We start from the raw sequence: 21,150 nt of genomic DNA, 5'->3' as shown, positions 1-21,150 counted from the left end.
TGTCGATCTTCCGCCATCCGATATAGGAAGTATCCCTCTATTTGTTCTATAGTAACTTTTGGTAGCATGATTTTATGTTCCGGCCGTAACTGTTGGAATCTTGTCAAAGGCCACTGTGGCTCTAATGGTTCTGGCAAGTTAACAGGAACACCTCGGAAGTTTGCATTTCTGTCATAAGCTCTCAATCTGGAGTAAAAATAAAATATGGCACTACATTTGGAAAATTAAAATATAGTTTTCTCATGTTTAGTATCATTCATATTAGAAGAAAAACAACTAGCTTCTCTGTTGCAATCAATAAGTCTCATTTCATACATATCATAAAATATAAGAATACACTTACTTTTGTTTGAACGTTGACCAGAGATCACCATATTCATACTTATCTATTAGCCAACTGGGACAGTAAATGTGATGAAAATGAAATTGAAACAAGAGAAGAAGTCCAAGATGTTATATTGAAATCAACATACTAGCACTTCCCCTTATTGTGACAAATCAAAATTAATTCCAACAACAACAGGAAGCATGCCAACTGGAAACTGAAAATAAAATAAAAAATGAAATGAACTATAATAAATTGTAAAACACATGTACTAAATCCATTGCAATAAACACGACTCATTATTATGCTTCAGACACTTTAGGTTCTCCAAACTTAACTAGACTAGAACTAATGTTACATTTGTCCTTACATATTGTGTGATAGAGGATGAAGATATATTATAGTAGATGATTAAAATACTCTCATGCCGCAGAAAAATACAAATCATATTTATGCTAACATTTTTTATCTCTTCAATTTAAATGACATTTATAAGGCCAATTAAAATTAATTGATAGATTTTCATCCCCGCCCGCCTCTCCGAAATCGTCCCGCCCCAATTTTTTTTATTTTCAAAAAATTACGATTTCCGGATTTTGTTCATTTCCGTTTCCGGTAACCGTCAAAAATTTCGTTTCCTTCATAACTTCCTGTTTTAAATTTTGGTCATAATCATAATCATAATCCAGCTACCCGGATAAAGATCAATGCCAACATATGATCATAGAAAACATAATCCAGCTACCCGAATAAAAATCAATGCCAACATATGATCATAGAAATCATAATCCAACTACCCAGATAAAGGTCAAAGCCAACATATGTTCATAGAAATCATAATCCAGCTACCCGGATAAAGATCAATGCCAACATATGATCATAGAAAACATAATCCAGCTACCCGGATTAAGGTCAATGCCTAAATGATCATAGAAATCATAATCCAGCCACCCAGATAAAGATCAATGCCAACATATGATCATAGAAATCATAATCCAGCTACCCAGATAAAGATCAATGCCAACATATGATCATAGAAATCATAATCCAGCTACCCAGATAAAGATCAATGCCAACATATGTTCATAGAAATCATAATCCAGCTACCCGGATAAAGGTCAATGCCAAAATATGATTATAGAAAACATAATCCAGCTACCCAGATTAAGGTCAATGCCAAAATATGATCATAGAAATCATAATCCAGCTACCCAGATAAAGGTCAAAGCCAACATGAATCTGATATACAGTAGTTGTCGTTTGTTTATGTAATATATACGTGTTTCTCGTTTCTCGTTTTGTTTGTATAGATTGGACCGTTGGTTTTCCCGTTTGAATGGTTTTGCACTAGTAATTTTGGGGCCCTTTATAGCTTGTTGTTCGGTGTGAGCTAAGGCTCCGTGTTGAAGGCCGTACTTTAACCTATAATGGTTTACTTTTTAAATTGTTATTTGTATGGAGAGTTGTCTCATTGGCACTCACACCACATCTTCCTATATCTATAGAAATCATAATCCAGCTACACGGATAAAGGTCAATGCCAACATATGTTCATAGAAATCATAATCCAGCTACCCGGATTAAGGTCAATGCCAAAATATGATCATAGAAATCATAATCCGGCTACCCAGATAAAGATCAATGCCAGCACATGATCATAGAAATCATAATCCAGCTACCCAGAAAAAGGTCAATGCCAGCATATGTTCATAGAAATCATAATCCAGCTACACGGATAAAGGTCAATGCCAACATATGTTCATAGAAATCATAATCCAGCTACCCGGATTAAGGTCAATGCCAAAATATGATCATAGAAATCATAATCCAGCTACCCAGATAAAGGTCAAAGCCAACATATGTTCATAGAAATCATAATCCAGCTACACGGATAAAGGTCAATGCCAACATATGTTCATAGAAATCATAATCCAGCTACCCGGATTAAGGTCAATGCCAAAATATGATCATAGAAATCATAATCCGGCTACCCAGATAAAGATCAATGCCAGCACATGATCATAGAAATCATAATCCAGCTACCCAGAAAAAGGTCAAATGCCAAAATATGATCATAGAAATCATAATCCAGCTACCCAGATAAAGGTCAAAGCCAACATATGATCCTAGAAATCATAATTCAGCTACCCAGATAAAGGTCAATGCCAACATATGATCATAGAAATCATAATCCAGCTACCCAGATAAAGGTCAATGCCAACATATGTTCATAGAAATCATAATCCAGCTGCCCAGATAAAGATCAATGCCAACATATGATCATAGAAATCATAATCCAGCTACCCGGATTAAGGTCAATGCCAAAATATGATCATAGAAATCATAATCCAGCTACCCGGATAAATGTCAATGTCAAAACGTGATCATAGAAATCATAATCCAGCTACCCGGATAAAGGTCAATGTCAAAACATGATCATAGAAATCATAATCCAGCTACCCAGATAAAGTTCAATGCCAACATATGATATGTAGAAATAATCCAGCTACCCAGGTAAAGGTCAATGATAATACATGATGATATGGAATATAATCAAGCTACCCAGATATAGGTCAAAGCCAACATATGTTCATAGAAATCATAAACAAGCTACCCAGATAAAGGTCAATGCCAACATTTGATCATAGAAATCATAATCCAGCTACCCAGATTAAGGTAAATGCAGGCATACATTTTTTTTAGATTACCTTAGCCTTATTTGGCACAACTTTTTGGAATTTTGGATCTTCAATGCTCTTCAACTTTGTTTTTGTTTGGCTTTTTAATATTTTGATATGAACGTCACTGATGAGTCTTATGTAAACGAAATGTGCGTCTGGCGTACTAAATTATAATCCTGGTACCTTTGTAACTAACATATGATCATAGAAATCATAATCCAGCTACCCAGGTAATGTGTTTATGATAACATATTATTATATATTACATGTGGAGAATAGTACAAAGCCAGGATACATTGTACATGTACATGTTGAAGCAGTCCTCAATACACAATGTGACAAAGCCATTTCATAATAACTGACTATTAACTTACACCAACAATCAATATACAAAGGCATAATATTTTAAATGTGAAGTTGTATACCAAAAGAAAATGAAAACTTATTTTCATCAAACTCTTTCAAACATTTTACTAAAAAATGACTATTAAATTATTTTGATTATATACATGTATATTTCACTGATGAACTTGATGGCCATACTGTGACCTGTAGTTGTTCAGTTCTATGTCATTTGGTCTCTGGTGGAGAGTTGCCTCATTGGCAATCATATAAAACATCGTCTTATTTTTATATTGCTCCATGTGATTTGTTCTAAATACATTTTGTACATAAAATATGATGAGTCCATGAAGTCTCATCCAAAATGGTCGTGAGATACTTGTCTTGGCTTTTTTTTTTAAAAAGGCTATTACTCTTAATAATTTATGAAAAAGGGATCAAAATATTTATATTGCTTAAATGTATTTTTTGGTCATGTTGGTAGGAATTTCTAACATGAATAACACAAGTAAGGACCTTGTGTCCATAGCAGCATTCATGTTGACATGTTAATAAGGACGAGGAGCACAAATATAGCTTTGTTTGATAGAGGGTTCATTGGTGTTTTTTTTTTTTATATTAAAATAGCAAACAACATTTTTGTTATACGTGTACTAATATCATGTTTAATACAAGTCTTTTAATGGTTCATATACATTATATACACTGCTCCAGTCTTGAGACTATCATTTCCATCCAATGTTTTTTCAAATCATGATCTGGATGTAAACCATCACGAAGTTTATTATAAGAAAAAACACTTCCTCTCCTTCCTCTGTGCTGTCTTAGGGCCCTATGCAAGGGTATGTGGACTTGTTGCTATTACAACTTTGGCATTAAAAGCCACTGTCTTCACTGCTATTTCAATTTGGTTGAACTTCTTTACGATTCGTTTGTATAATACATCTAAGTCCTCTCCAGTTCTTCCATAAATATCCTCAGGGATGTTATTTATCCCGACACTCAGAAAGACCACAACGCGGCTCTGATTGCAAAGTTTTTTTAAAGTTTTCACTCCTCACGTATCGCTTTACGTCACCCAACTTCAAACCAGGAACACAGTGATAGTTTATTCTTCTGACAATATTTCTGTGGGATCCCAAATTAATTCTTTCAACGCCACACAATCTAGAATCGCTAATAAAAATTATCTTCATTTGGAGTAACAAGTTTCAAGTTTCAAGTTTTCAAGTTTTTTATTTCTCAAAGACCCCAACAGGGGTATGTGAACAATAACAAATACTACATAAGTATTCATAATATAACAAATAACAAAGTATCAAAGTAATGCAGTGAACATTATAAACATTCATTAACATATATACATTTGAAAAAGTAATGCATTTAAAGGAAGACAGTAAACTTCAAATGGACATATTAATGGTTGAAACAATATTAGTTTAATTAACAACAGATAGTACAATTTTACAAAATTTTGCAATTTTAAGAACAACATTGTAAGAGTCGGAATTAAATAATTCATAAAATTTGTCAGTATTATGATTGGTAATAAGATTACAAGGTAATAAAGATTTCCTTTCATTATTGAAAAAAGTACAATTAAATAAATAATGATATTCATCACCTAATTGGTTTTTGTTACAAATGTCACAAATTCTGTCGTCACGTTCTATACCCCAAAAGCGACCCCTTTCAATAGGGAGTCGATGATTTAGACATCTAAAATTGCATAAGGCTTTTTTCAAATCATCTGGTAAATTAAGTAAATAAAATTCTAAACCATGATTATATTTAAAAATTCTGACAATATTATGTATACAAATACTTTTATATCTTTATATTGAAGAGTTACAAAATAAGACTAAAACCAAAAACCAAAAACGGGATTTTTTCCGGATCTGGCTAGCTGCCATAGGATTTAAGGTCCACCTTTTATTTCTTCGAGTAATTTAAAATGATTCTGCAGCTCTATGATGACAAAATCATCTACCGAGAATAGAGATTGATTACGACAAGGGTATAAAATAATCGGTTTACAAGTAATACGCTGTGTCCAAGAACGCAAATCGCGGCATGACACAAATTTCTGTGGTTAGAAAACCGTTGATTTTTTATTGATAAAATGACTTTGTGGCAGAAATTTTGGACTGTGAATTATATCCAAAGAGAAAGAACTTGAAACACATTGGTACAAAAACATAACTGGATTAAAAAAAAATTGACACAAGCACGAACTTGTTTTATGACAGATTTATGACAGTAACTATAATGAGTTCAAAAAGTCGGCAAACATACACTTAGGTTTACCCATGGCCATTGTTTTTTTGTTGACAAACAGCAAACACCTTCTGTCCCAGTATCCTCAATAGAGTCATTAAACAACTTCTTCTTTTTTGTTAAGTTCGTGGTTTACATCTTAATCATATTTGCATCTACAAGAAGAATCTTAAAAACACCAACCCTATAATTTTCAAAACTGTTTGAGTTTTCATTTTATTCTGTACTCATAATTCAATTATTGCATACCAATGCATATTTGTTTCATTTTATGGAGACAAAAAAAAACATAGCTTAGAAAGACAAATAAATTTTGTGAAGGTAGTCGAACTGAAGAGAGCATTTCTCTGTTTTTGCTGTCTACTAAAAAAAGGTTTCTAAAGCAGCAATTACATGGGGAACAGTGGTTGCCAATCAGAGGTATTTATTTACCTTTGAAAAATTGTATACGATTCCTTATACATCTATATACATGATATATTAAAGCTTATTATTACACTTGCATATATGAAGAACAAGTCACAAGAGGGTTTCATAAGAAATAAAAATTAAAATATAAAAATCCTCCCACCCGCCCCATTTTTTTCAAAAATTTGGATGAAAATCTAATTAATTTTAGTTGGCCTAAAGGTCAGGATATGAAAATGAAGCTGGTGATTGTTAATTGCTGTTAGGTAGCTGACCACACCTCTTTCATCTTTTCAATTTATGACTTTTTATGATTTAAAAGGATATTAAAATGAAGCTTGTGACTGTTAATACATGTAGCTTTATTGTTGTTAAGCGACTGACCACATTCAATTTTATCAAGGAAAAGTCTGAGGTTTAATTTGTTTAAAGTATTTTTTATTTACACATTTATACTGTTGTGAAAACATGACAACACAGAATTGTTTGTAGTGGTGATGTATCAGGTTCAGGTTTCAATCTTTGCCATTTATTAAGATTATTTAGATTACACATTATCACTGGTATTGTAGGTATCTTGTCACTTTTGATATTGATGTGACATCTATCAAAGGGCCTCAGGGGGTCCATCATACTGTTATTTATTCTGTTTGAATCCTTTGGGGACCACTGTATAATGTATAAAATTTACCAAATTTTACTAAATTCTCACTAGCCAGAATAGATATTAATCAGACTCTACCATACATTCCCTGTATCCATTCTCAATTTTATGTAGGGATACTGATACCAGTGATAATGTGTAATCTAAATAATTTCTAAAAACGTCCTAAATCCTTTCATAACATAGCTCTTTGAGTGTATCGAATTTTATACATGACTTTTTTGTACATCTTTTGCTTTTACATGTTCGGCTTTTGGGCGTTTATGGTGAAGGTAAATCCAGAAAAGCGCTCTGGACGCACAGATTTAGACAGTGTTGTTTCCAATTATTACAGCACTTGGTCGATACCGATATAGATATACGAAGATGTGGTATGAGTGCCAATAAGACAACTCTCCATCAATTATGTTCTTTTTGGTCATACAGCTCTTCGAATGTTTCAGTTCTTGTTTAACGTTGGTTTTTAACATTCTCTGTATGCATCAACCAACAGCTGGCCACATAAAAAAAATAGTGTAATAGAAAAACTACCTCTAACATCAAAGTTAGTTGCATTATTCATAAAAATCAGTTAAAAATCTTAATCATCCCAGTCCTTCTTGTCGGTTGCTAAGGAACATAAATTTCCTAAGAAACCAAGGAAAAATTTACCTCAAAATGACCAAATTTCAGTTATGAACAGCTCATTTATTATGGCAGATAGCTTTACATAGTTTATCATTAAATGAGCAACAGAATATGCTTTATAAAAATATATTTATTAAAGTAAATCATATACGGTAAAATACAGTATAAAATATGAGAGCTAATAGCTATTTTAGGTACTGTGGATCTGAGGCAAAAAGAGTAAAATTTGACCAAATTTGGTCCCTAAAACAATTTTTTTTGCAGAAATATGGCCAAAACATGTAGGAACATGGTGCCCAACGTTTGAACGTAGAAATAGCTAAAATCAAGTAATCAATACTTCAATTCACCCTTATTACTTTTTTACAACAAGCCATGTACTGAATTTTAATGTGCGTATTGTTATGCGTTTACTTTTCTACATTGGCTAGAGGTATAAGGGGAGGGTTGAGATCTCACAAACATGTTTAACCTCGCCGCATGTTTGCGCCTGTCCCAAGTCAGGAGCCTCTGGCCTTTGTTAGTCTTGTATTATTTAATTTTAGTTTCTTGTGTACAATTTGGAAATTAGTATGGTGTTCATTATCACTGAACTAGTATATATTTGTTTAGGGGCCAGCTGAAGGACGCCTCCGGGTGCGGGAATTTCTCGCTACATTGAAGACCTGTTGGTGACCTTCTGCATGCTGTTGTTTTTTTCTATGGTCGGGTTGTTGTCTCTTTGGCACATTCCCCATTTCCATTCTCAATTTTATGTAGTTGGCGCTTATTTAAGCCTCGGTCACACCTTACCGGATAGCACGAACGGACGCCTAACGGATGAACATAAAAGTTGTCCGTTGACAAAATTGTTATCCGTTGGGAGTCCGTTGATGTACTGACCGAATAAAACGGACGTGTAACTGATGCATAACGGACACACACCGGATATGCAACGTACGAGAAACGGACACGTACCGGACAGAACGGATGTCGAACGTACATCCAACGGACGAGCACCGCATTAAACGGACATCTAACGGAAGCGTACCGGATAAAACAGATGAACAAGATATATGGAAAAATCAAAGGCGACAATAATAATACATGTAAATCGCATAAATATTCAAAATGTTTCTTTGTAACTGGTTTTGGTTTGTTCTTCAAATTTCCGCCAAAGGGCAGTGTCTGGCCTGAATAAGAACTGCTTGATTGTGAAGACATGCCTATACTCTAAGATCGATTATGAATAATAAGAATTCATGAATCTTAAGAAATCTGACATACCAATACTTGGCATTTCTGACGCGAAATTTGCAATTGGCATTTATTCGTTTCAGATCCGTTCATCATCCGTTTTATCCGTTATACGTCCGGTAGAAGTCCGTTTCTCATCCGTTCAACATCCGTTTTATCCGTTAAACGTCCGGTAGAAGTCCGTTGGTGAATTTATCAACCAGACATCCAACGGATGTATAACGGACACGTAACAGATACAAAACGGAAACGAAACGGACGAGTACCGTACAAAACGGACGCCTAACGGATAGATTTACAAATATATACTTATTAAGCTTCATGTAAAATATTTAACAATGAAATACATTAAATATGAAATTTGGAGTTTTACCAAGGGAACTAATAATTAATTAATAACACTCTGTCACACAACATTTCGGGGACCCTCCCTCTGGTATCTTTCCTCTCTCTTTTATAGCTGACTATGCGGGGGCTTTTCTATTTATTGGGGGCATTATGATGACCTATAGTTGTTAATTTCTATGTCATTTAGTTTCTTGGCAATCATAATACATATTATTTTATATATAGCGATGTCGTTACTACGACATGATATGTCGAAATTACGACATAGCGATGTCGTTTTAACGACATGTTATGTCAAAATAACGACATAGCGATGTCGTTATTACGACATGTTATGCGCGAAATTACGACATAGCGATGTCGTACGACATAGCGATGTCGTAATAACGTCATGTTATGTCGAAATTACGACATAATTTTTTTTTTTTGTAATGGCCCTTATCGGCTTCCGTAGACAACTGATCAGACAATAGTTTTAAGTTGAATCAATGCAGACAAGATCATTAACTGGTGCTCATTAGCTAATAGATACATTTGTCTTTTAAAATACAACTGACATATAAGGATGGTAATGGTGCTATGTGGATAAATTTATCGGTTTTCAAGAGCAAAATTGGAATCGCGTCATCCCTACAATGGCTTTCATTTCTACGATTGAGAAAATGAACTGGCGTAATGGGGAGATAATTTTGACGAAGTAGATTCCTGACTGCATGTAGATAAAATAACAACAGCAACAAAATGTTAATTCTTTCTTTTTCCGTTTTTCCGTTTCCGTTCCGTTTTCCGTTTCCGCCGTTTAGCAACACCCGCGTTTATACAGGGAAAACGGTACTATTTATTCTGCCATAGGCGACAATATTAACATTTTCTAAATTTACAACTTTTTAAGATAAAAACCTGGATAAAACAGTTATATGTTGTGTTAGTACTTTATTATTGTGTTTTAAAAATTAAAGCCAAATAGTATCATGACCAACTTCCAACGGAGCTTGTTTATGTTATCCATGCCCACCGTCATTTTGCACCAAATTTGTGAAATTTTACAAGTCTTTTCAAATAATTCTCTAGAAAATATTTCAATAGGTTTCAAAATTTATGTTGTAAATATACACACTGTAGTTATTCATAGATAAATAAAAAATATATTGTACCCTTACATCCAATCACAGCGCTCCTAATTTGACTTCCTTCACCTGCCTTGGGTACACAAAAGGCCAACCTAATGCTGGGAAAATTAAATACTACCGTTTTCCCTACAAGGGCAAATGACAAAAAAGGGATTGTAGTTAGACTCATAGGCATGTAATATAGTGTTGAGAGAGAGCAAGCCCAAAGCTAGAAAAGTGCTAGAATCTGCGTCACCTGTTTGTCGCCTTGCCTTTTCCCCTTAAATAATCCCTTTCAAATTATAGATATAAACTATATGGAGGTCCGTATCTACATGTCAAAATACGGATAATTGAGAATACTTTTTTTACAAAGTTTTGCCAGAGAAATTATCTTTCGATCATGAAAAACCTTTTACTACCTTTTATGTAATTCTATATTTAATTTTAACGCTAATCGGATTTTCGCTTTTTGTTCGAAATAAGATATTTTCTGGGTTTGATGAACATGAATGTTTTTAGAGAGTAAATAAAGACAAGGAATATAAACAGCGTAGTGGTGTACATGTATGTTGGGATGGAGGTAAGGGTGGAAGTTATAACCATAGGATTACAGGGGTCGATTTAAAACCAGTAAACACACAAAGATGAAATGAAAGCAAACCCTCCTATATAGATTATGCCATGGACAAATAAATATAATTTCTTTATATAAGAAGGAGTGTAGATGATATAAAGACAGGTATTAAATTTTCATATCACAATGAAAACAAATAGTAATTATTACAATAATAACTAAGTTTATAACATTATAAAACGAATATTTCCGAATTCTGAATTCCGAATTCTGTGAATTCTGAATTCCGAATTCTGAATTCTGAATTCCGAATACTGAATTCTGAATTCCGAATGTTGAATTCTGAATTATTGGTGAGCCTTCTCGGCTTTCGTAGTTTTATTTAGGAAGAGACTGTTAAAAACGGGGAACGAAGAAACGTATAAAACAATGATGTTTCCGTATGCAATCTTATAAAAATATCTCCGATGAGTTGGATAACCTTCTATTCACTTCGATATTTGTACATGTAACGTAATAAAAGTCGTTTGATCAGTAAAAAATATAGAAAATCTGCTATTTAATATATAGCAAAGTAATTGGAAGTGATTTATTTCTTCTAAATTCTAAAGTGCCCTTACTGCAGTGACGTCATTTAGAACTGTTCTACAGTCCTGACTGATTTAGTCAGTTCTGCTGACAGTTCTACGGTTAGAAGTGATTTGGACAGTTCTACCTAGAACTGATTTAGACAGTTCTACCCTAGAACTGATCATGACAGTTCTATCTAGAACTGATTTAGTCAGTTCTACCTAGAACTGATTCTGACAGTTCTACTTAGAACAGTTCTAGGTAGAACTGTTCTAGGACAGGTTAGAACAGTTCTATGACAGAATATTCTGACAGTTCTAATGAGAGGTTAGAAGTGTTCTCCACTGTATATGTTTACATGTAATTCAGGATCAATTACCAGTCCGTATTGGAAATATTAGACCCGGACGAAAAGCAATATAGATCACGTGATTTACATGACCACGACGTCACCACAGTTATCGTCCCTTGATTTTACGAATATAGTCCCTAGTGTGGAATGTGTGTTACTTGTCAATATATTTAAAACCCCTTCCAAATTTATTTCTCCGTGTCTTATGCCTCAAATAGCAAGTAGAAGTGAATTTACATTGTAAACAAATTTGGGTCATGCATTTTAAAGTAAAGTAGTGATTTGGTCCAGCTGAAAAGGGTTAAAAATTTGCACTTCAGAATCGAAGCTGTCAAATTATTTCAATGTAAAATTGTCCATATATTGAACTAGAGCTGATGGTGTTTTCTATAATCCTGATATAATTTCACCCAAAAGTAGTACAACACACTGTAAAAATATTTTTAAGAAAGCGCACGTGGGATTTTTGAATATTCATTCATTGTCATAAAGATATGCAATATGAAATTACTGTGGTCTCCGAACATAACCTAATTACACACTGATGGACTTTTAATTCAGGTCTTTAGTTATATATATCTTTAGTTATATCTGAGGAAAAAATATCAGAGCTATACTTCGAGATTCTACAACATATATATTATTAAAGAACGTCTACTAACAAGATTATAAATGCTTTCAGATGAGACATGCTTTAAAATCGTAATGTAGTATGATGTCCATTTTCATTGAACTAGTTCAAATTTTTGTTAATTGGGCCACCTGAAGCACGCCTACGGGTGCGAGATTTGCTGGCTGAGTTAAAGACCGATTTGTGGCCGTGGTCTGTATTCTGCTCTTTGGTCGGGTTGTCGTCTCTGACACATTCCCCATTTCCATTTTCAATTTTATTCAGTTAAAAATAAGCCCAAGTGCGATGTTATTATAGGTTTAGCTCCTAAACTTCGTACATACATGTATTTATAAACCCCTGACTTACAAAAGTTTAGTTTTGATCGTTTGGGGTTAAGTCAAGTAAAACGCTCCGGACGCACGAAAACAGAGTGTTATTCTAATTTCGTTACTTTTTAAATCAGTTGATATTCTTCACAAAAAAAGTAATGAATTTGTCAAAAACAGACAGTACATAGCTTTAATTTGTGCACGATATAGTAATTGTTAAAAAAAATGTGTTATTTATTTTTAGAGAACCAGAAAAATTGAAAATGTTATTTGACCATTCTTTTGATATTTTTGTATTTGGTTGGATAAATGTTCAGAAATGCGTTGTTTGAAAATAAATAACACTAACGAAGCCTCGAAACTATGCTTAGTAGCTGACATTGAACGACTTTTTTAAATGAAAATAATAAGGAAAATATGCCTTCTTTTTATATGATTTCAGTACAAAATTAGTATGGACATGTGTTGAAAAAAATATTAATATTGAAATATTAATGTATGTGCTCCTAAAATATGTACTAAGTGTTTGATTTAAATTTATCTTTTCATGCAATTATAATATAACTTACATTCTTCCATGTTATAGATTAAAATGTGTGTCATATAGGCAACTTCTGGTAGTTGTAGGCCCCACCATGCGTATGTTTGTCCTGAAGCTGAAATATAACATCCGTCAGCCCTTTTATTAGTTGCATGTCCTTCGATTGCAAGGTGTGCACTATATCCTGGATGAGTTGTACGTTGTACTACCTGTCCATGTGGTGTAAGATTTACTGTAAAAAAAGTAGTACTGAATGTTATAATGCAGAGGGTTTTGTCACGTATGTCTAGCAGGATTATGCACATTTATATTAATTTTAATTGCTAAAGATCTTGTCATTCGTCATACATGTATGTGACTGTTTTTTTATAAAATAGAAATGCTTCATACATATTTTGCACTGCTGGTCATTATCATGAGTATTTCTTATTTCATAAATACCATATAAATATTGATATGAAACGAAACTCTGGTAACGTATGACATCAAACATCAAATACATAATTGCATTTTTAAAATGATCTACTAGTACCTGGAAAATGAGATTCAAATATGTCGATACCTCCGGAGCCATGTTGGTCTCGCACAGATTATAAAGTGTCTTTTAAAGTCCTGCGCTGAAGATGTGTAAAGACTAGCGCTGAATATATAAAGTCTAGCGCTAGAGATGTTAAGTTTAGCGCTGGAGATGTAAAGTCCAGCGGTGAAGATGTAAAGTCATGCGCTGAAGATGTAAAGTCCAGCGCTGGAGATCTAAAGTCTAGCGCTGGAGATGTAAAGTCAAGCGCCTAAGATGTAAAGTCTAGCGCTGGGGATGTCAAGTCAAGCGCTGGAGATGTGTAAAATCTAGCGCTGGATATATGCAAAGTCTAGCGCTGGAGATGTAAAGTCAAGCGCTGGAGATGTAAAATCAAGCGCTGGAGATGTAAAGTCTACCGCTGAAGATGTAAAATCAAGCGCTGGAGATGTAAAATCAAGCGCTGGAGATGTAAAGTCTGGCGCTGAAGATGTAAAGTCTACCGCTGAAGATGTAAAATCAAGCGCTGGAGATGTAAAATCAAGCGCTGGAGATGTAAAGTCTGGCGCTGAAGATGTAAAGTCAAGCGCAGAAGATGTAAAGTCAAGCGCTGGAGACGTAAAGTCGAGCGCTGTAGATGTTAAGTCTAGCGCTGAAGATGTAAAGTCAAGCGCTGGAGATGTCAAGTCTAGCGCTGGAGATGTAAAATCAAGCGCTGGAGATGTAAAGTCTGGCGCTGGATATGTAAATGATCAAATAATGGTCCTTCAAAAGTTTTATGACTTTAGTGCCGATCGGAAAACCAAGATGGCTGCCACAGCCGGACATGGTTTAACAAAGAACCTTATGGAGAAAATGAAAACAACTTTTACGGAGAAACCGTTTGTCATATTGATTCAAGTTTATGCATAAATGATCAGATATTAGTCCTTAATGCGGGGTTCACACATTGCCGATTATTGCTCCCGTTTGAGATCAGACAGCGATACGACTCGAAAAGTGAAAAAGTCGGATTACTATCCTCAATTATCTGGAATGTCCTATCACTTTCTGAACGCAGTCGTTTAAGCTCGTAACAAATTACTACAGAGATCGGCGACGCACCCCGACAGTTAGGTGCGTCCCATAACATTCGGGGAAACTCAGCCGATTTTGTCTAGTCGGATTACAATCGTGCCTATGTCGTGACAGATTCTGCTGTATCGGATCAAAATCCTAACAATGTTTTGTGTATACTTGACGGTGTCCTGTGAAACGGGAATGATCTGGAGAAATTTTCATTGCTGTTTTTTTGCCGATTGAGTCCAGATTGCATCCAGATCTTGTCGATTGCGAACCGTTTTTGCCGAAACCATTCCGGAACAGTCCCGTTATTAATACAATATTCGTCAATTATACCCACGTCAGAGTCTCGACAATACAATACGACTGAGACCAGACAAAGCCGTTTGCAATGCGATAGAGCGGATCGTGATAGGATTACGTTCCGACATCACCTGATCATCCCGAGTATGCCGACTGTTTTCGAACGGATAACTTCCGTCAGCGTCGGTTCACTGTCTGGTCACTGTCTGATCTCTGTCGGATTACATTCGGTAGAATCGAGACGCAGTCGTGACAGACTCGGTCAAATTTTACCAGGCGAAAGATACAAATCGGATTAAAAGCGGATTGAGAACGGGATAATCGGGATAAATTTGCGTGGAAACGGTTGAATATCCACGCTTCCTGAACAATATCTGATTGTTGTCGTGATAAAAAAAAAATTTTTTTAATCTAATTAAAGTTTGAATTTCCATCCACGATTCACAGGATCTTGATCAGACTTTTGACAAATTTTAATCGGGAATGGTCCTGTCAAGGACGACAGTAAAAATCGTGAATGTGTGACCCCAGCTTAATGCCCGCGTCACACTGTCCCGATTTTTACGCCGATGGCAACACGATTATGGAAATTTTCAAAATCGGGACTGATCTTATCCAGATCGGGCTATTCGTAGTGCCATCTTTAACTATCGTAGAACCATCGGCCACTTTTTCTAGCCTTCGGGGACAACTTCTTCGGGAAGGGTTCTAAATTTTTTAACATGATAAAAAATCCCCGAAGGTGCGTCCGATGTTGTGGATTCGTATTGAGTTCGTATCACCATCCTCACAATCGTAATGTCACCGGGAATGCACCTTTGAACATCGTATTGCATTCGTATTTCCATCGTTTCCATCGGGCAGTTTTGACATTACGATGTCTACACGAATGAATCACGAAGCTACCCGAAGGTCATACGATGGCAACACGACTTCGCGAAGACCTCGTAATCTCGTCGTGTTGCCATCGAATAAAAGTACGAAGGCGACAAGATGGAACTACGACGGCAATAAATCCAGCTAAATGTAAGTTAATTTTCGCGCTTAAAATACATTTAAAGTGCTATGCGCGATATGCACTGGTCAGTCTAATACGACAGTTAAGAAAGACGTTCACAAAACGTTGAGCTCATATCATATGATTATATGAGAACAAGAAAGGCGACAGCGTTGTTTCTATTAATTCAAATGGAACAAGAAGAGCAGCTATTACAGGCTCAGGATTTACTTTCACAAGTAAAATATTATTTTTTGTCAATTTTTCATATCAAGCACAATAATGAAAATCATATACGCGCCTCGTAAACCAACACTGCAGGTACACGTATATAGGGAAACCAACTTTTCTTCATTATTCTGATATTTTATGTATCGTCTGAGTTGTTGTCACACGAATGTTTACTCCATAACCATTTTGTGTTCTATATGTCATATTTTGCCGCATTTGTTGCTTTCCCCACATCCTTCCTTTTGTCTATATATTGATGATATTCTCCTGGAAAGAGCTCTTTTTGAATAAAAGGGATCAACGAACCCATTACCTTACCTTTAAGATAGATCAGTAAACATGGGCATAACTATGGGTGATTATTCGGACTAGTGCACACATTTGACAGTTCAAACAAGGCAATCCCCTCGTATGTAAGATATTGGGGACAAATATGGACACTATATTTGTATATGACACATGCAAAAAATGGTAAATTGAATATGCATATTTGATACATAAATTTTTTTTTTAGAAACCAACCAAAACATTCAGTAACTGGAAATACCTTTACTATTGTCTTTAGAACCAGCCGGTTAAAAAAAAGACCAATCAACTTCCTGTGTATTTAGCTATTTCAAGGAGAAAAAACAAGTCCATCTGCATGACCTTGACCTTGGCCTTGAACGTAAAAAATGTCAGATCATTATAAGGAGGAACAATATACCAAATGTGGTTAAAATCTTTTGAAGCATATTGGTTTTAGAGTGTCCACAAGGGTGATATTGCCTTGTATTTCAACTGCCACTGTGACCTTGACCTTTGAACTTTAAAGTCAATAGGCTTAAGATATTCTTAACGAGTACAATGTAACACCATACCAAGTTTTGCGCATTTTGGTTCTAGAGTTTTACCCTTCAAGTCCACGGTTTTCCGTCTTATGATTAAACCAGAAATTAAATGTACAATATAATATATATTCAATATTGATCAAACAATTTAAAACACGGGATGCCTTCGGCATATAAATTAAATGCATCGTAAGCTGTACACGACATCTTTAATACATCGTATGGCCATCGCGCCATCATCGTAATCCATCGTGTAGCCTTTGTAATCCATCGTGTAGCCTTCGTGATCCATCGTGTAGGCTTGTCATCACTTTGCGTCCGTCGTCTGTCGTCGTCGTACGTAAATATCTTCTCTGAAACCACTGAGCCAATTCAAACCAAATTTGGCAGGAATGTTCCTTGGGTAGACATCATCAAAGATTGTTCATTTGGTGCCGATCCGTAATCCACGATGCCGCCACCGCAGCAGGAATTAGTTTAACATAAAACCCTATGGGAAAACATAAAAACTGCTCTTTTTCAGATACCTTTTGACATATTGAATCCAATAAATGTCAGGACTGATCGAACAATAATTATTGTCCTTCATATATTTTATTATTTTGATGCCGATCGGAAATCCAAGATGGGCGCCACAGTCGAACATAGATTAACATAGGACCCTATGGGAAAAGCATGCAAACAACGTCTTCGGAGACATTGTGTGACATTTTGATTCAAATAAGACACACAAAAGGATTTACAGTGATTTTACGGTCATATCGTGTACACATGTACAATCCCAATTTATTCTTCAGAAGATCTGAAATATTTTGTGAATGTTCTCTATGAAACCAACAGTAAAATATAAACTGATATACATCAAAATATTCGCAAGAAAAATATGCATATGATGAAGTGGGTCTCGTATGTGTGAACACGATGATATGTAAATACTTAGTTTAAAGTTTACTTCCAAGCGAACTATATTAATATGACGCACAGATTATAAAGTGTCTTTTAAAGTCCTGCGCTGAAGATGTGTAAAGACTAGCGCTGAATATATAAAGTCTAGCGCTAGAGATGTTAAGTTTAGCGCTGGAGATGTAAAGTCCAGCGGTGAAGATGTAAAGTCATGCGCTGAAGATGTAAAGTCCAGCGCTGGAGATCTAAAGTCTAGCGCTGGAGATGTAAAGTCAAGCGCCTAAGATGTAAAGTCTAGCGCTGGGGATGTCAAGTCAAGCGCTGAAGATGTGTAAAATCTAGCGCTGGAGATGTGTAAAATCGAGCGCTGGATATATGCAAAGTCTAGCGCTGGAGATGTAAAGTCAAGCGCTGGAGATGTAAAATCAAGCGCTGGAGATGTAAAGTCTACCGCTGAAGATGTAAAATCAAGCGCTGGAGATGTAAAATCAAGCGCTGGAGATGTAAAGTCTGGCGCTGAAGATGTAAAGTCTACCGCTGAAGATGTAAAATCAAGCGCTGGAGATGTAAAATCAAGCGCTGGAGATGTAAAGTCTGGCGCTGAAGATGTAAAGTCAAGCGCAGAAGATGTAAAGTCAAGCGCTGGAGACGTAAAGTCGAGCGCTGGAGATGTTAAGTCTAGCGCTGAAGATGTAAAGTAAAGCGCTGGAGACGTCAAGTCTAGCGCTGGAGATGTAAAATCAAGCGCTGGAGATGTAAAGTCTGGCGCTGGATATGTAAATGATCAAATAATGGTCCTTCAAAAGTTTTATGACTTTAGTGCCGATCGGAAAACCAAGATGGCTGCCACAGCCGGACATGGTTTAACAAAGAACCTTATGGAGAAAATGAAAACAACTTTTACGGAGAAACCGTTTGTCATATTGATTCAAGTTTATGCATAAATGATCAGATATTATGCGGGGTTCACACATTGCCGATTATTGCTCCCGTTTGAGATCAGACAGCGATACGACTCGAAAAGTGAAAAAGTCGGATTACTATCCTTAATTATCTGGAATGTCCTATCACTGTCTGAACGCAGTCGTTTAAGTTCGTAACAAATTACTACAGAGATCGGCGAAGCACCCCGACAGTTAGGTGCGTCCCATAACATTCGGGGAAACTCAGCCGATTTTGTCTAGTCGGATTACAATCGTGCCTATGTCGTGACAGATTCTGCTGTATCGGATCAAAATCCTAACAATGTTTTGTGTATACTTGACGGTGTCCTGTGAAACGGGAATGATCTGGAGAAATTTTTCATTGCTGTTTTTTTGCCTATTGAGTCCAGATTGCATCCAGATCTTGTCGATTGCGAACCATTTTTGCCGAAACCATTCCGGAACAGTCCCGTTATTAATACAATATTCGTCAATTATACCCACGTCAGAGTCTCGACAATACAATACGACTGAAACCAGACAAAGCCGTTTGCAATGCGATAGAGCGGATCGTGATAGGATTACGTTCCGACATCACCTGATCATCCCGAATATGCCGACTGTTTTCGAACGGATAACTTCCGTCAGCGTCGGTTCACTGTCTGGTCACTGTCTGATCTCTGTCGGATTACATTCGGTAGAATCGAGACGCAGTCGTGACAGACTCGGTCAAATTTTACCAGGCGAAAGATACAAATCGGATTAAAAGCGGATTGAGAACGGGATAATCGGGATAAATTCGCTTGGAAACGGTTGAATATCGACGCTTCCTGAACAATATCTGATTGTTGTCGTGATTAAAAAAAATTTTTTTTAATCTAATTAAAGTTTGAATTTCCATCCACGATTCACAGGATCTTGATCAGACTTTTGACAAATTTTAATCGGGAATGGTCCTGTCAAGGACGACAGTAAAAATCGTGAATGTGTGACCCCAGCTTAATGCCCGCGTCACACTGTCCCGATTTTTACGCCGATGGCAACACGATTATGGAAATTTTCAAAATCGGGACTGATCTTATCCAGATCGGGCTATTCGTAGTGCCATCTTTAACTATCGTAGAACCATCGGCCACTTTTTCTAGCCTTCGGGGACAACTTCGGGAAGGGTTCTAAATTTTTTAACATGATAAAAAATCCCCGAAGGTGCGTCCGATGTTGAGGATTCGTATTGAGTTCGTATCACCATCCTCACAATCGTAATGTCACCGGGAATGCACCTTTGAACATCGTATTGCATTCGTATTTCCATCGTTTCCATCGGGCAGTTTTAACAGTACGATGTCTACACGAATGAATCACGAAGCTACCCGAAGGTCTTACGATGGCAACACGACTTCGCGAAGACCTCGTAATCCCGTCGTGTTGCCATCGAATAAAAGTACGAAGGCGACAAGATGGAACTACGACGGCAATAAATCCAGCTAAATGTAAGTTAATTTTCGCGCTTAAAATACATTTAAAGTGCTATGCGCGATATGCACTGGTCAGTCTAATACGACAGTTAAGAAAGACGTTCACAAAACGTTGAGCTCATATCATATGATTATATGAGAACAAGAAAGGCGACAGCGTTGTTTCTATTAATTCAAATGGAACAAGAAGAGCAGCTATTACAGGCTCAGGATTTACTTTTACAAGTAAATAAATATTATTTTTTGTCAATTTTTCATATCAAGCACAATAATGAAAATCATAAACGCGCTTCGTAAACCAACACTGCAGGTACACGTATATAGGGAAACCAACTTTTCTTCATTATTCTGATTTTTTATGTATCGTCTGAGTTGTTGTCACACGAATGTTTACTCCATAACCATTTTGTGTTCTATATGTCATATTTTGCCGCATTTGTTGCTTTCCCCACATCCTTCCTTTTGTCTATATATTGATGATATTCTCCTGGAAAGAGCTCTTTTTGAATAAAAGGGATCAACGAACCCATTACCTTACCTTTAAGATAGATCAGTAAACATGGGCATAACTATGGGTGATTATTCGGACTAGTGCACACATTTGACAGTTCAAACAAGGCAATCCCCTCGTATGTAAGATATTGGGGACAAATATGGACACTATATTTGTATATGACACATGCAAAAAATGGTAAATTGAATATGCATATTTGATACATAAATTTTTTTTTTAGAAACCAACCAAAACATTCAGTAACTGGAAATACCTTTACTATTGTCTTTAGAACCAGCAGGTTAAAAAATGACCAATCAATTTCCTGTGTATTTAGCTATTTCAAGGAGAAAAAACAAGTCCATCTGCATGACCTTGTCCTTTGGCCTTGAACGTAAAAAATGTCAGATCATTATA

The 21,150-nt window shown here is 35.9% G+C and overlaps 1 protein-coding gene across 1 annotated transcript in view; it reads right to left on the bottom strand.

Annotated features, from left to right (window-relative positions):
* Positions 1-13,122, bottom strand: part of LOC139487853 (receptor-type tyrosine-protein phosphatase mu-like) — a 317,750-nt gene extending 304,628 nt beyond the window's left edge. Inside the window, exon 1 of the mRNA XM_071273046.1 lies at positions 13,028-13,122. The gene's annotated coding sequence lies outside the window, so the exon portion shown is untranslated. The remainder of the gene's footprint in view (positions 1-13,027) is intronic.
* Positions 13,123-21,150: the final 8,028 nt, after the last annotated feature.

The sequence above is a fragment of the Mytilus edulis genome, chromosome 1, assembly GCF_963676685.1.
Source record: "Mytilus edulis chromosome 1, xbMytEdul2.2, whole genome shotgun sequence".
Taxonomy (NCBI): domain Eukaryota; kingdom Metazoa; phylum Mollusca; class Bivalvia; order Mytilida; family Mytilidae; genus Mytilus; species Mytilus edulis.
The sequence above is the reverse complement of the archived record's forward strand: the minus strand, read 5'-3'. Positions and strand labels throughout refer to the sequence as shown.